This window comes from Mustela putorius, unplaced genomic scaffold, assembly GCF_011764305.1.
Source record: "Mustela putorius furo isolate JIRA1106 unplaced genomic scaffold, ASM1176430v1.1 tig00000196_pilon_pilon_pilon, whole genome shotgun sequence".
NCBI classification, from domain to species: domain Eukaryota; kingdom Metazoa; phylum Chordata; class Mammalia; order Carnivora; family Mustelidae; genus Mustela; species Mustela putorius.
Genome location: NW_025421310.1, coordinates 2,745,925 through 2,758,199, shown reverse-complemented (window position 1 = coordinate 2,758,199; position 12,275 = coordinate 2,745,925).

The following is a 12,275-nucleotide window of genomic DNA, read 5'->3' as shown; positions in this document are numbered from 1 at the left end:
CTTGTTCCAGATTCATCTTGCCTGTGCATTTGTCCACCCTAGTTTAGACTACTTAGTTGGGGGAACAGCACGATAGTCAGAGAGGGTCAATGAGGGGGCCTGGTTGCAGAGAGCCTTAGGGGCATGGTGACGGCTCTGACTCAGGCTTTGAGTGAAATGGGAAGCCATCGCATGGTTCCGAAAAGAGCACTGATGAACTCTGATCACACCAAAAGTTCCCTTTGGTTTCTCTGTGGAGAACAGACTAAGAGGGTAAGGAAAGGAGCAGGATGACACCCAAACCAATGCAGTAATCGAGGTGGGAAGTGATGGCAGCTGAGATAAGAGTGATCTGCGTCCAGTTGTGGAGGTTAGTATTTTAAAGGTAGAGACAATGGTAGTAGGTTCATGAGCTGCAGCCAGCCTCTAATACCCAGAGCATGGCAGGCTCCTTAAGGAACAGCTATTCACCAAGGGCCTTTTTGGGTCGAGAATGGGTTACAGGGGTATGAGGATACCGCTTCCTCTGACCCACTCCATTTACCCCAGTGTGCTGCCTGGCACTCCATTCTCTCCATGCTATGAGGTGGCAAAAGCTGGGCTGCACAGCCATCTTGGATACCCCTATTCTGGGGGTCTGAACGATTTCTGAGCTGCCACAGGTTTCTGAGTGGGAAGAGATCAGAGCAGTAGGAGAATCCATGTACTCCTGGGGCATGCCTTTCCTCTGAGAGATGCCTAAAGAGTGGTCACTCCATGCCACCTGAAGGACTCTGGCTAGTTCCATTTCCTCACTGCCAGATGAGGAGAATAAAAGGTAAAGGAAGGGGGAATCTAGGGCACACTCCTTGGGACAAATAAGACCTTTTATGAGAGTACAACCGTGGGGTCACCAGTAGTAAAATAACGAGTACAAATAAGTTAGACTTGAAGTTATGTATGCTCTCAAATCCTAGGAGTAACTCATCCTCACCAGCTAGGAGCCCAGGAGTCCTTAAGTTCAGCATTCTGCAGGATCGCGAGTCCTCCACAGGGAAGTCAGCATGCCTCTACTGTCAGTGGCCACCCAGAAGCTTCCCCACCCACAGCTCTCCTCGCTGCCTCTGCTCCCAGCTCAGCATTCAGCCTGCAATTTTCTCACCCCAGGGATTTAATGGTAGAGGTCTGCTCATTTTCCTTTTAAGAAAAACATGTAAAATATAATAAAGTTGTAAGGAATTCAGGGAAACCCTGTGAAAGCACTCTTAAACTTGGAAAAAAATGAGCCAAAAACAAAAAACATTATCCATGTGGCTGAAACTCCACGTTCCCCTCTTCAATAGAAACCAACATTCAGAGATAGCCACTATCCTGAATGAGATGTGGATGGCTCTGTGGTATTCAAACTTTACATGTATCCCAGAGCAATACAAAGCATTTACTATGCATATTTTGCATTCATATAAATGTATCAATATGAGATTTTATCTGTGGGGCACCTGGGTGGCTTGGTGGGTTAAGCCTCTGCCTTCGGCTCAGATCATGATCTCAGGGTCTTGGGATCAAGCCCTGAATCGAGCTCTCTACTCTGAGAGCCTGCTTCCCTCTCTCTCTCTGCCTGCCTCTCTGCCTACTTGTGATCTGTCAAAAAAAAAAAAAAAAATCTTTAAGAAAAAAAAGATTTTATCTGTAACTTGCATTTTTTGCTTCATGTAATTTATCATTGCAGCATTTATCCTTTTTGATTATGTGAAGGTCTATTTTCATGGCTATCTAGTTTTCAGTAAAATGAGTATAATAGAACATGGCTCTCCTGTCTACTTTCGATGGCCACTTAGGTTCCTTCATAAATATTCATTAAAGGACCTGCCATGCAGGGTGCCTGGGTGGCTCAATGGGTTAAGCATCCAACTCTTGATTTCAGTTCAGGTCATGATGTCAGGGTCCTGAGACTGAGCCCCGCCCCCTCTCAGGCTCTTGGCTCAGCAGGGAGTCTGCTGGAGATTCTGTCTGTCCCTCCCCCTACCTCTCTCACAGGCTCTGTCACTCTCTCAAATGAGTATCAATCTTTAAAAAAATAAGAACCTATTATGCAAGGATCTGGGAATCAAGTTGTGAATAAAAATGACAAAAGTGGGGCACCTGGGTGGCTCAAAGCCTCTGCCTTCGGCTCAGGTCATGATCCCAAGGTCCTAGGATCGAGCCCAGTATTGGGCTCCCCGCTCAGTGGGGAACCTGCTTCCCCCTCTCTCTCTGCCTGCCTCTCTGCCTACTTGTGAGCTCTATCAAATAAATAAAGTCTTTAAAAAAAATGTTTAAATTTTTGAAAAAATGACAAAAGCACTGTCCTCAAGGAGCTCACATTCTGGAGGAGAGTGCACCATAGAAAAATAAGTAAAGGGACACCTGGGTCGCTCAGTGGGTTAAGCCTCTGCCTTCGGCTCAGGTTGTGATCTCAGGGTCCTGGGATCAAGTAGCACATGGGGCTCCTTGCTCAGTAGGGAGCCCGCTTCTCTCTCTGCCTGCTCCCCGTTTGCCGCTTCCAGTCGGTGACGGGAGAAGAATTAGGCACCAAGAAGTCAGCTGCAAAAGACTGGGAGCAGGCGACAACAGCCAAAAAGGACTGCTGCCACGAGTAACTCCACAGTCTCACTTTTATTAGATGGAAAACAATAGCCAACAGGATTGATGAAGGTCAAACGTTAGTCTTGCAGGCAGGCGAGGAGGACGATAAAGTTTATAGTTAACCAAGCACATTCAAAGGACTCATCTAACTAACAACCGGCACTTCTGGGAAGAGAAAGGAGTGACTACGAAAAAGGGAAGCAGGTGGATTTCGTTCCACCCTGAGCTCACTGGGAGTTCCCCGGTGCTTGGCTTACCTGAAGCAGGCGGCGTTCCGCCCTGGGCAGGCCAGGCATTCCTGGTTGCCAGGCATCGGTGAAGGGGCGGCGTTCTGCCCTGAGCGAGCCAGGTATCCCCAGCTGCCCAGTTTCTGTGAAGGGGCGGCGTTCCGCCCTGAGCGAGCCGGGGATCCCCAGCTGCCCAGCTTCACGGTCGTATATCGTCCTTCTCCCCAAAGACCTGTTGCCAGTATATGTATTTCTTAAGGCCATATCTAAATGTGCTTGGCAACTAGTAAAATCCTCCAGGGGTTACAGTTTAAGTAACAAATTGTTCCGAGGGGCAGCAACACCCCTTGGTGCACGCGCTCTGACAAATAAATAAATAAAACCTTTAAAAAAAAAAATATATATATATATAAAACACATCAGATAGGGTTAAAGACCAAGTAAGGAGAGGGGGTGCTGGAGGAGGTGGTTGTGATTTTAAGTTGGTGGCTAGGGAAGGCCCCACCCAGAAGGTAATATGCAAGCAAAGACCTAAAGGCAGGGAGAAAGCCAGCCACACGGGAGTCGGAGCACTGCAAGCAGGCGGCTTCCAGCAATGCTGCTGCTATGAAAATTCATATGCAGGTCTCCGTATGGACAGACGCAGGGTCTCTTGGGGGTAGGCCCTCAGAGTAGTACTGATGGGCCATAGCAAATGAACATTTATGTCCAGCACTGATACGTGTTTCTAGAAAGATCGCACCTTTTCATATGCCCCAGCCAAAGTCAGGAGTTCCACTTGCTTCACATCCTCACCAGTGCTTGGTAGTGTCAGCTTTTTCAATTTTTGCCAAATTCATGGGTAGAAAACAGTATTTCATTGTGAGATGCTTCTCTTCTCTCTCTGGTGAGATTCAGCATCTTTTCGCAGTTAGCCATTTGTGTATTCTCTCCTTGAATTAACTTCTCACCTCATGCATTTTTCTCCCAGGTTGTCTTTTTCTTACTGGTTTGTATAAGTTGTTCACTGAAATTTAACATTAATCATTTATTAGGAATGTGTCCTTTCCAAGCTGTGACTTACCTTTTACTTTGTTTATGAAGTAACAATCCTCCTTTTGAAGCAAAGAAGGATTTATTCATTTATTTATTTATTTTTAAAAGATTTTATTTATTTATTTGACAGACAGAAATCACAAGTAGACGGAGAGGCAGGCAGAGAGAGAGGAGGAAGCAGGCTCCCCGCTGAGCAGAGAGCCGGATATGGGACTTGATCCCAGGACGCTGGGATCATGACCCGAGTCGAAGGCAGCGGCTTAACCCACTGAGCCACCCAGGCACCCCGCAAAGAAGGATTTTTAAAGATGCCTTTTCTGGAACACCTGGATGGCTCAGTCAGTTGAGTGTCTGGCTCGAGTTCTACTCAGGTCGTCATCTCGGTGTAAAGTTTTTTCTGGCGAGATAAACACAACACCAGGCAAAGTGGGTGCAAGGCAAGATTTATTAAAAACGCTCTCCGTCGAAGTTTCAGGGCTCAGGAGAAGGGGAGCCAGGAAAGTTGCGCCGGGAGGAGGTGGGCACCCTCGGGCGAGGTTCCGCCACTCTGGAAAGCAGAGTGGCGGAAGATGCGCCCAAGGCAGGGAGGAGGGGGCTTTTAAGGGGTCTTGGGGAAAGCTCAGGGGTCTTTTGGCAAGTTTCCCTTATTTGGATATCCCGCCTGCTCATCGGGATCCCATAGGTCCTCAGATTCCTGCTTGGGCCTTTGTTCTCCTGTCCGAGCTCAGGTCTTGTGGCGGGAACTTTCGCCATCTTTGGTAGCCCTTCCTGCCAGCCCAACACTCGGGGTGCTGGGATGGACACCCCGGGACAGGCTCCATGCTCAGCAGGGGGCTGGCTTGAGATTCTCCCTTCCCTTCTCCCCCAAATCATTCTTTCTTGCTCTCAAATGAATAATTCTTAAAAAATAAAAGTAAAATGTCTCTCCCAATCTAGATTCCTTTTATTCCATTTTCTTGCCAATTGCCTTAGCCAGAACCTCCATTACAATGCTGAACAGAAGTGGTGAGATCAGACATCTCTGTCTTGTTCTAATCTTAGGGGTAAAGCATTCAGTGCTTTTTTGGTTTTGTTTTGCTTTTTTAAGATTATTTATTTATTTGACAGACAGATCACAAATAGGAAGAGAGGCAGGCAGAGAGGAGGAAGCAGGCTCCCTGCAGAGCAGAGCCCAATGCAGGACTGGATCCCAGGACCCTGGGATCGTGACTCAAACCGAAGGCAGAGGCTTTAACCCACTGAGCCACCCAGGCACCCCAAGCACTGTTTTTTACCAGTAAGTATGATACTACCTGTGGATATAGATGTCCTTTGTCAGGTTGAGGACATTGCCTTCTATTCCAACTTTGGTGAGAGTTGTTTGTTTTTTAAATCAGGAATGACTGTTGAATTTTTGTCAATTTTTTTCCTGCATGTATTTGAGATAATCATATACTTTTTTTTTTAGCTTGTTAATACAGAGATGTACATTCACTGATTTTGGTTAAACCAATACTGCATATTTTAGATAATCCCACTTAGTCATGACTTTTAAAAATTTCTGTTATTTTCATTTTCTTAACTCAGTTCAAGTTTAATAGAAAAAGACAAAAGATCAAAAGTAACGTTTGGCCTGCCCCATTAACACAGCTCAGGACGTTTCTATTATTTTCTTATTATATTATTAAATTCAATTTGCTAAAATTTTGTTTATAAAATATTTGCAACATATACATTTAACAAAGGACTTGTATCCAGAATATATACACAACTCCTACAACCCGATAATAAAGACAAACAACTTAACAGAACATGGATGAGAGGCTTGAATAAGGAAGCCAAGAAGCCAAGAAGCACCTGGAATGAGATGCACACCAGAATGAGATGTCACTCACCACTCACCAGAGGGGTACCTGGGTGGCTCAGTCAGTTGAGTGACTCTTGGTTTCGGCTCAGGTCATGATCTCGGGCTTGTGAGATTGCGCCCTGCGAACACCTCTCCACTCTGGGGAATCTGCTTCGGTCTCACTCTGCCCCGCACCCTGCTGGTGTGCTCTCTCTAAAATAAGTAAATCTTGGGGCGCCTGGGTGGCTCAGTGGGTTAAAGCCTCTGCCTTCGGTTCAGGTCATAATCCCAGGGTCCTGGGATCAAGCCCCACGTCTGGCTCTCTGCTCAGCAGGGAGCCTGCTTCCGCCTCTCTCTGACTGCGTCTCTGCCTACTTGTGATCTTTGTGTGTCAAATAAATAAATAAAATCTTTAAAAAAAAAAAAAAGTAAATCTTTTACACAATGCTCACTCATTAGAATGGGCAAAATGAAAAGAACAGTGCCAAAATTTGGTAAGGACGTGGAGCATCAGGAATTCTAAAATTCTAATACATTGCTGGTACTTGCATAAAATATTACTGCCATTTAAAAAAAATTTTTTTTTTAATTTATTCGACGGACAGAGATCACAGGTAGGCAGAGAGGCAGGCAGAGAGAGAGGAAGGAAAGCAGGCTCCCTGCTGAGCAGAGAGCCTGATTCAGGGCTTGATCCCAGGACCCTGGGATCATGACCTGAGCTGAAAGCGGAGGCTTTAACGCACTGAGCCACCCAGGCGCCCCTACCGCCATTTTTAGAACTGACAGTTTCTTAAAAAGCTGAGCATACATCTCCTCTGTAACCCAGCCATGTCACCTCCAGGAATCTAAGAGAAATGAAAGCATAAGCCCATAAAAACAAAACCACCCTGCTAAGTATGTTCATAGAACCTTTACTCCTAGTAACCAAAGACTGGGAACATCACAGATTTCTGTTAATCCGAGAACGGATAAATTGTGCTGTATTCATACAATGGAATAAATACTACCCAGCAACAAAAAAGAATTACTGATCTGTGTGATGACATAGACAAGTCTCAAAAATCTTTTGCTGAGGGACACCTGGGTGGCTAAGTTGGTTGGGCAGCTGCCTTTGGCTCGGGTCATGATCCCAGCGTCCTGGGATCGAGTCCCACATCGGGATCCTTGCTCGGTGGGGCATCTGCTTCTCCCTCTGCCTCTGCCTGCCATTCTGTCTGCCTGTGTTCGCTCTCTCTCCCTCTCTGATAAATAAATTAAAAAATCTTTAAAAAAAATCTTTTGCTGAAAGCAGCAGACACAAAAATGTACAAAATAGGGGCACCTGGGTGGCTCAGTGGGTTAAGCCTCTGCCTTCAGCTTGGGTCATGATCTCAGGGTCCTGGGATCGAGCCCCGCATTGGGCTCTCTGTTCAGCGGGGACCCTGTTCCCCCCCTCTCTCTGCCTGCCTCTCTGCCTACTTGTGATCTCTCTCTCAAATAAATAAATAAAATCTTTTAAAAAAAATGTACAAAATACATGCCTACAATCTCACCATGGTAAATTCTAGAATTGGCAAAAATAACCCATGCCAAAAGAAATCGCTGTGTGCTTTGGGGTATATAGGGAAGAAATGTCTGGGGACAAGAAGGGACAAGAAAGAACTTTCTGAATGGATAGGAATGTTCTGTGTCTTGGTATGTGTTTGCCAAAAATGGAAATTCAATGGTGTACCTAGGAGAAGAGCTTTTCACTGTTCTGGGTACTTAGCAAAATTCTAAGCTAAGGGGATTTTTTTTCTTACAGATTTTATTTTAGAGACAGAGAGCATGAGTGGGGATTTGGGGCAGGGGGAGGAGGAGAGAATCTCAAGTAGACTCCGCACTGAGCACGAAGCCCAACACGAGACTTTACCCCACGATCCCGAGATCATGAGCTGAGCCAAAACCAGGAGTCTGATGCTCAACTGACTGAGCCACACAGGTGCTTCTAGACTAAGGGCACTCTCAAGAAGAGTAATTCTCAGGAAATTATTCTTGCACTGCTCTGCCCCAGCAGCACACTGTCATCAAAGGCTTTGATGCTCTCCTCCTTTTGCAGTCGCTCCATCAGCGGTCAGCCACTGTGATGTCCCCCTGCACCCAGGCCAGTGGTGCTGGGCTCACCTGTGAAACGGTTACCTCTCTTTGGAATCCATCCAGTTTTCCTTGCTTCCACCTCCCCTCAGTGGCATACCTTAGAAGAATCTCCCAGAAGATGCTTATGAACGTCACATGCCAGTATCGAGGATCAGTATCTCACTGGAATGGAGACTTTACTCAGAGTTGGTGAAATTCCGTTGTAGATCTGGGGGGGGGGGGGTTCTTTAAAGGCTGTACTTTTCCCCTGCTTGTTTTGTTTTGAATTTATATTAGCTGCATCCTGGGGTCCTGGGATCAAGCCCTGCATTGGGCTCCCTGCCCGGCGGGAAGCCTCTTCTCCCTCTCCTCCCCACTCCTGCTCTTTCTATCTCTTCTCTCTCAAATAAATAAAATCTTTAAGTTTTTTTTATAAAGACTATGTTGGGTATGGGCAAAAATAGTATGAGGGGTGCCTGGGTGGCTCAGTTGGTTAAGTATCTGACTCTTGATTTTTGGCTCAGGTCATGATCTCAGGGTTGTGAGATTGAATGCCACATGGGGCTCCATGCTCAGTGCACAGTCTGCTGGAGATTCTCTCTCTCCCTCTCCCATTGTCCCTACCCCTGCTCATGGTTTATCTAATAAATTAATAAAATATTTTTAAAAATATTGTGAAATGGGGGTGCTTGCCTGGCTCAGTTAGTAGAGCATGGAACTCTTCATCCTGAGGTCATGAGTTCAAGCCCCATCCATGTTGGGGGCAGAGTTTACTTAAGAAAAAAAAAAAAAAGCAAAAAAGGTAGTAGGAAATGGATTCTATCACAGATGTTTTTATCATATGATAATCAGGGGTAAATGATGACATTAGCACTGAGGTTGGTAAATTATGGCCCACAGGCCAAATCTGGCCCACGTGTTTTCATAAACAGTCTTTTTTTTTTTTTTTTAAAGATTTTATTTATTCATCAGAGAGGGGGGATGAGAGAGCGAGCACAGGCAGACAGAATGGCAGGCAGAGGCAGAGGGAGAAGGAGGCTCCCTGCCGAGCAAGGAGCCCGATATGGGACTCGATCCCAGGCCAGTGGGGTCATGTCCTGAGCCGAAGGCAGCTGCTTAACCACCTGAGCCACCCAGGCGTCCCTTAAAGATTTTTTTTTTTTTTATTTACCGGGGGGGGGGTGGGGGGAGAGCGAGCACGGGCAGACAGAATGGCAGGCAGAGGCAGAGGGAGAAGCAGGCTCCCTTGCTGAGCAAGGAGCCCAATGTGGGACTCAATCCCAGGACGCTGGGATCATGACCTGAGCAGAAGGCAGCTGCTTAACCAACTGAGCCACCCAGGCGTCCCTATAAACAGTCTTGCATTTACTAGTCTATGTAACCGCAGGTGGTTACACAGGTGTACCTCTTTCTAGAGTGGTTAGTGTCCAAATGAAAAGATGTTCGTGTGTGGATTCAGCAAACTTTGCAGTTTATCCTTGGCTGTAACTGCCCGGCTCTGAAAACGTGGGAAGGACCTTTGTCTTAGCACGGTTTGTAACAGCAAAATAGTAAATCACCCTGATAGGAGAAAGTTTACGTCATGAGGTGCAAAAATTAAATGGCATACTATTGGGAGACAAAATTGGGTTCCTAACAACAACACGGATGACCCCAATGCAGGGCTCGATCCCAGGAACCCCAGGATCACCACCTGAGCCAAAGGGAGACGCTTTACCAACTAACCCACCCAGGTGCCCCTCCAACATAGTCTCCTTAAATCATTGTCAATCTTTACCTGCCAATTAGCCTCTCTAGGCTGTATTTTCTGCATCTACACAACGGAAAATAATAGAAGAACCTGCTTCACCAGGATCCATATGCTGCATGAAGTAATGGAGACTGCTTGCTGGGGTACAGCCTACCTCGCAGCAGCTGCTCAAATACTTATTATCATCTCTCTGATGACTGATGAACTCATGCATTTTTTATCGTACTGTTTGTCCATCTGTATTCCTTTTGTAAATCTCCTGTTCATACAAAAGACTAGTGACAACCTTTGCCTTGCTCCTCCCTAAATGGAATGGAGATGGCTCTACATCTGGGATTGGCAAGGTCTTTCTAGTAAATATTTTACCTTTTCAGGCTATGCAAGCTCACAACTCCTCAATTCCACCTTAGTGTGTGAAAGCAGCGCAGACAGTATGGAAATGAGTGGGTGTAACTATGTTCCAACAAGATTATTTACAAAACACATGGGCCAGGTTTGGCCTGTGGGTCATAATTTGCCAACCTCGGTGCTAATGTCATCATTTAAGCCTGATTATCATATGATAAAAACAATTTCTTTCCTGTTACCAGGGGGGTTTCTTTCCTTAAACAGTCTTTACGTTATCAACTTCTTTCTCATTAATCATTGAGATGACTGGCTTTCTCCACTGATTGATTAAAATGGGTATTATGGTTACGTATTTCCTAATACTCAGTATGCTGATCGTGGAATGAATGTTTCTAAATTCAAATGTACTAGCTACTCTGGCTTTACTGGCAGGATCTGATCTGGAAATTTTGCATTAATAGTCCTGAAAGATATCAGCCTTTAATTGTTCTTTGAGTTTTACAAAGTGGCATACAAATGAGGTAAACATTCAGCTTTCTACATGTTCTGGAACAGTGCATATCAGCATAGAGCAGATCCCGGGACTTGACCTCACAGCCCTGAGATCATGACCCGAGCCAAAACCAAGAGTCAGACGTTTTAAGTGACTGTACCATCCAGATGCCCCTTCTCCCCTTTGCCTTTCATTTACTGTAAAATTATATCAGTTTTTTTTTTTAATTTTATTTATTTATCAGAGAGAGAGAGGGAGAGAGCGAGCACAGGCAGACAGAATGGCAGGCAGGGGCAGAGGGAGAAGCAGGCTTCCTGCTGAACAAGGAGCCCGATGTGGGACTCGATCCCAGGATGCTGGGATCATGACCTGAGTCGAAGGCAGCTGCTTAACCAACTGAGCCACCCAGGCGTCCCTATATCAGTTTTTTTAAAAACTAAAAAGATTTATTTGAGAAAGAGAAAGAACGTGTGAGCAGAGGAGTTGCAGATGGAGAGACACTCAACTGAACCACCCAGGTGCCCCATAAAACTGCAGCAGTTTTGAACATGAAAAGGAAAACCACACGATCCCCAAAGACTTTTACTGATTAGCTACGTTCATTTCTGTTTTCTTCTATGCTTTTCTCCAAACACACATGGAGGGCGACACAGTCACAACAGGTCACATTTCACTGTAGTTGACTCTGGAACAACTTGGGTGTTGTTGAGCACTGATGCCCTGCACATCTGAAAATCCACACAGAACTTTGACTCTCCAAAAACTTGACTAATAGCCTCCTACTGAATGCCAATCTTACCGATAATACAAGCAGTCAGTTGATTAACACATAGTTTATAGGTCATTTATATTACATACTGTATTCTTATACTAAAATAAGCTAGAGGAAAGAAAATAAAAAGGAAGAAGGACACCTGGGTGGCTCAGTTGGTTAAGCAGTTGCCTTCGGCTCAGGTCATGATCCCAGCGTCCTGGGATCGAGTCCCACATTGGGCTCCTTGCTCGGCAGGGAGCCTGCTTCTCCCTCTGCCTCTGTCTGCCATTCTGTCTGCCTGTGCTCGCTCTCTCCCTCTCTCTCTCTGATAAATAAATAAAATCTTAAAAAAAATTTTTTTTTTAAAGAAAAAGGAAGAAAAATAAATTTACAATACCGTACTGTATTTATTGAAAAAAATCCACATGTAAGTGGAACTGCACAGTTCAAAACTGTGTTGTTCAAGGGTCAACTGTATTCTACGCATTTTCCATGTTTCTACACAGTGTTTATAATTACAGTTTATAATGAATTCCTGAAACAAATTAGAAGCAGCCCAATTTTCTAGCATTGGGGGAACAAGGAAGCAACTAATGGCACTCTGGCTCTTTGGGTCAGTACATCAGTCATTCAGCCAAATATCTTCAACCTGTTTTGACTTCTGAGCAATAGCCCTTCCCACACTGGGTAATCACATTAGTTAGTATTACTAAAGAAACTTTTGATCTCACTAATTAAACACAAAATTTTTTCCTAGGTATCAAATGCCACGTAGGTTCAGCCCTTCTCTGGCAATGCACCAAAAAACCACAAAATTTAAATGTATGTGTACAGTTTTTATATATTAAAATGAAGTATGTATTTTTTTTCTCCCTCGAGCTTTTTAGTGCCCAATAAAATCAGAACCTTGATTAAAAGCCTTCCCGCATTGATGACATTTGTATGGTTTCTCTCCAGTGTGCATTCTCTTATGTTGAGTGAAGGATAAATGAAAACTGAAAGTTTTCCCACATCCGTTACATTTATATGGCTTCTCACCAGTATGGATTCTCTTGTAAACTGTAAGGTGAGAGCTGTGACCAAAGGCTTTTCCGCATTCATCACATTCGTACAGTTTCTCTCCAGTGTGCGTCCTTTCACGTTGTGTATCGAAGGAGCAGTCGCTA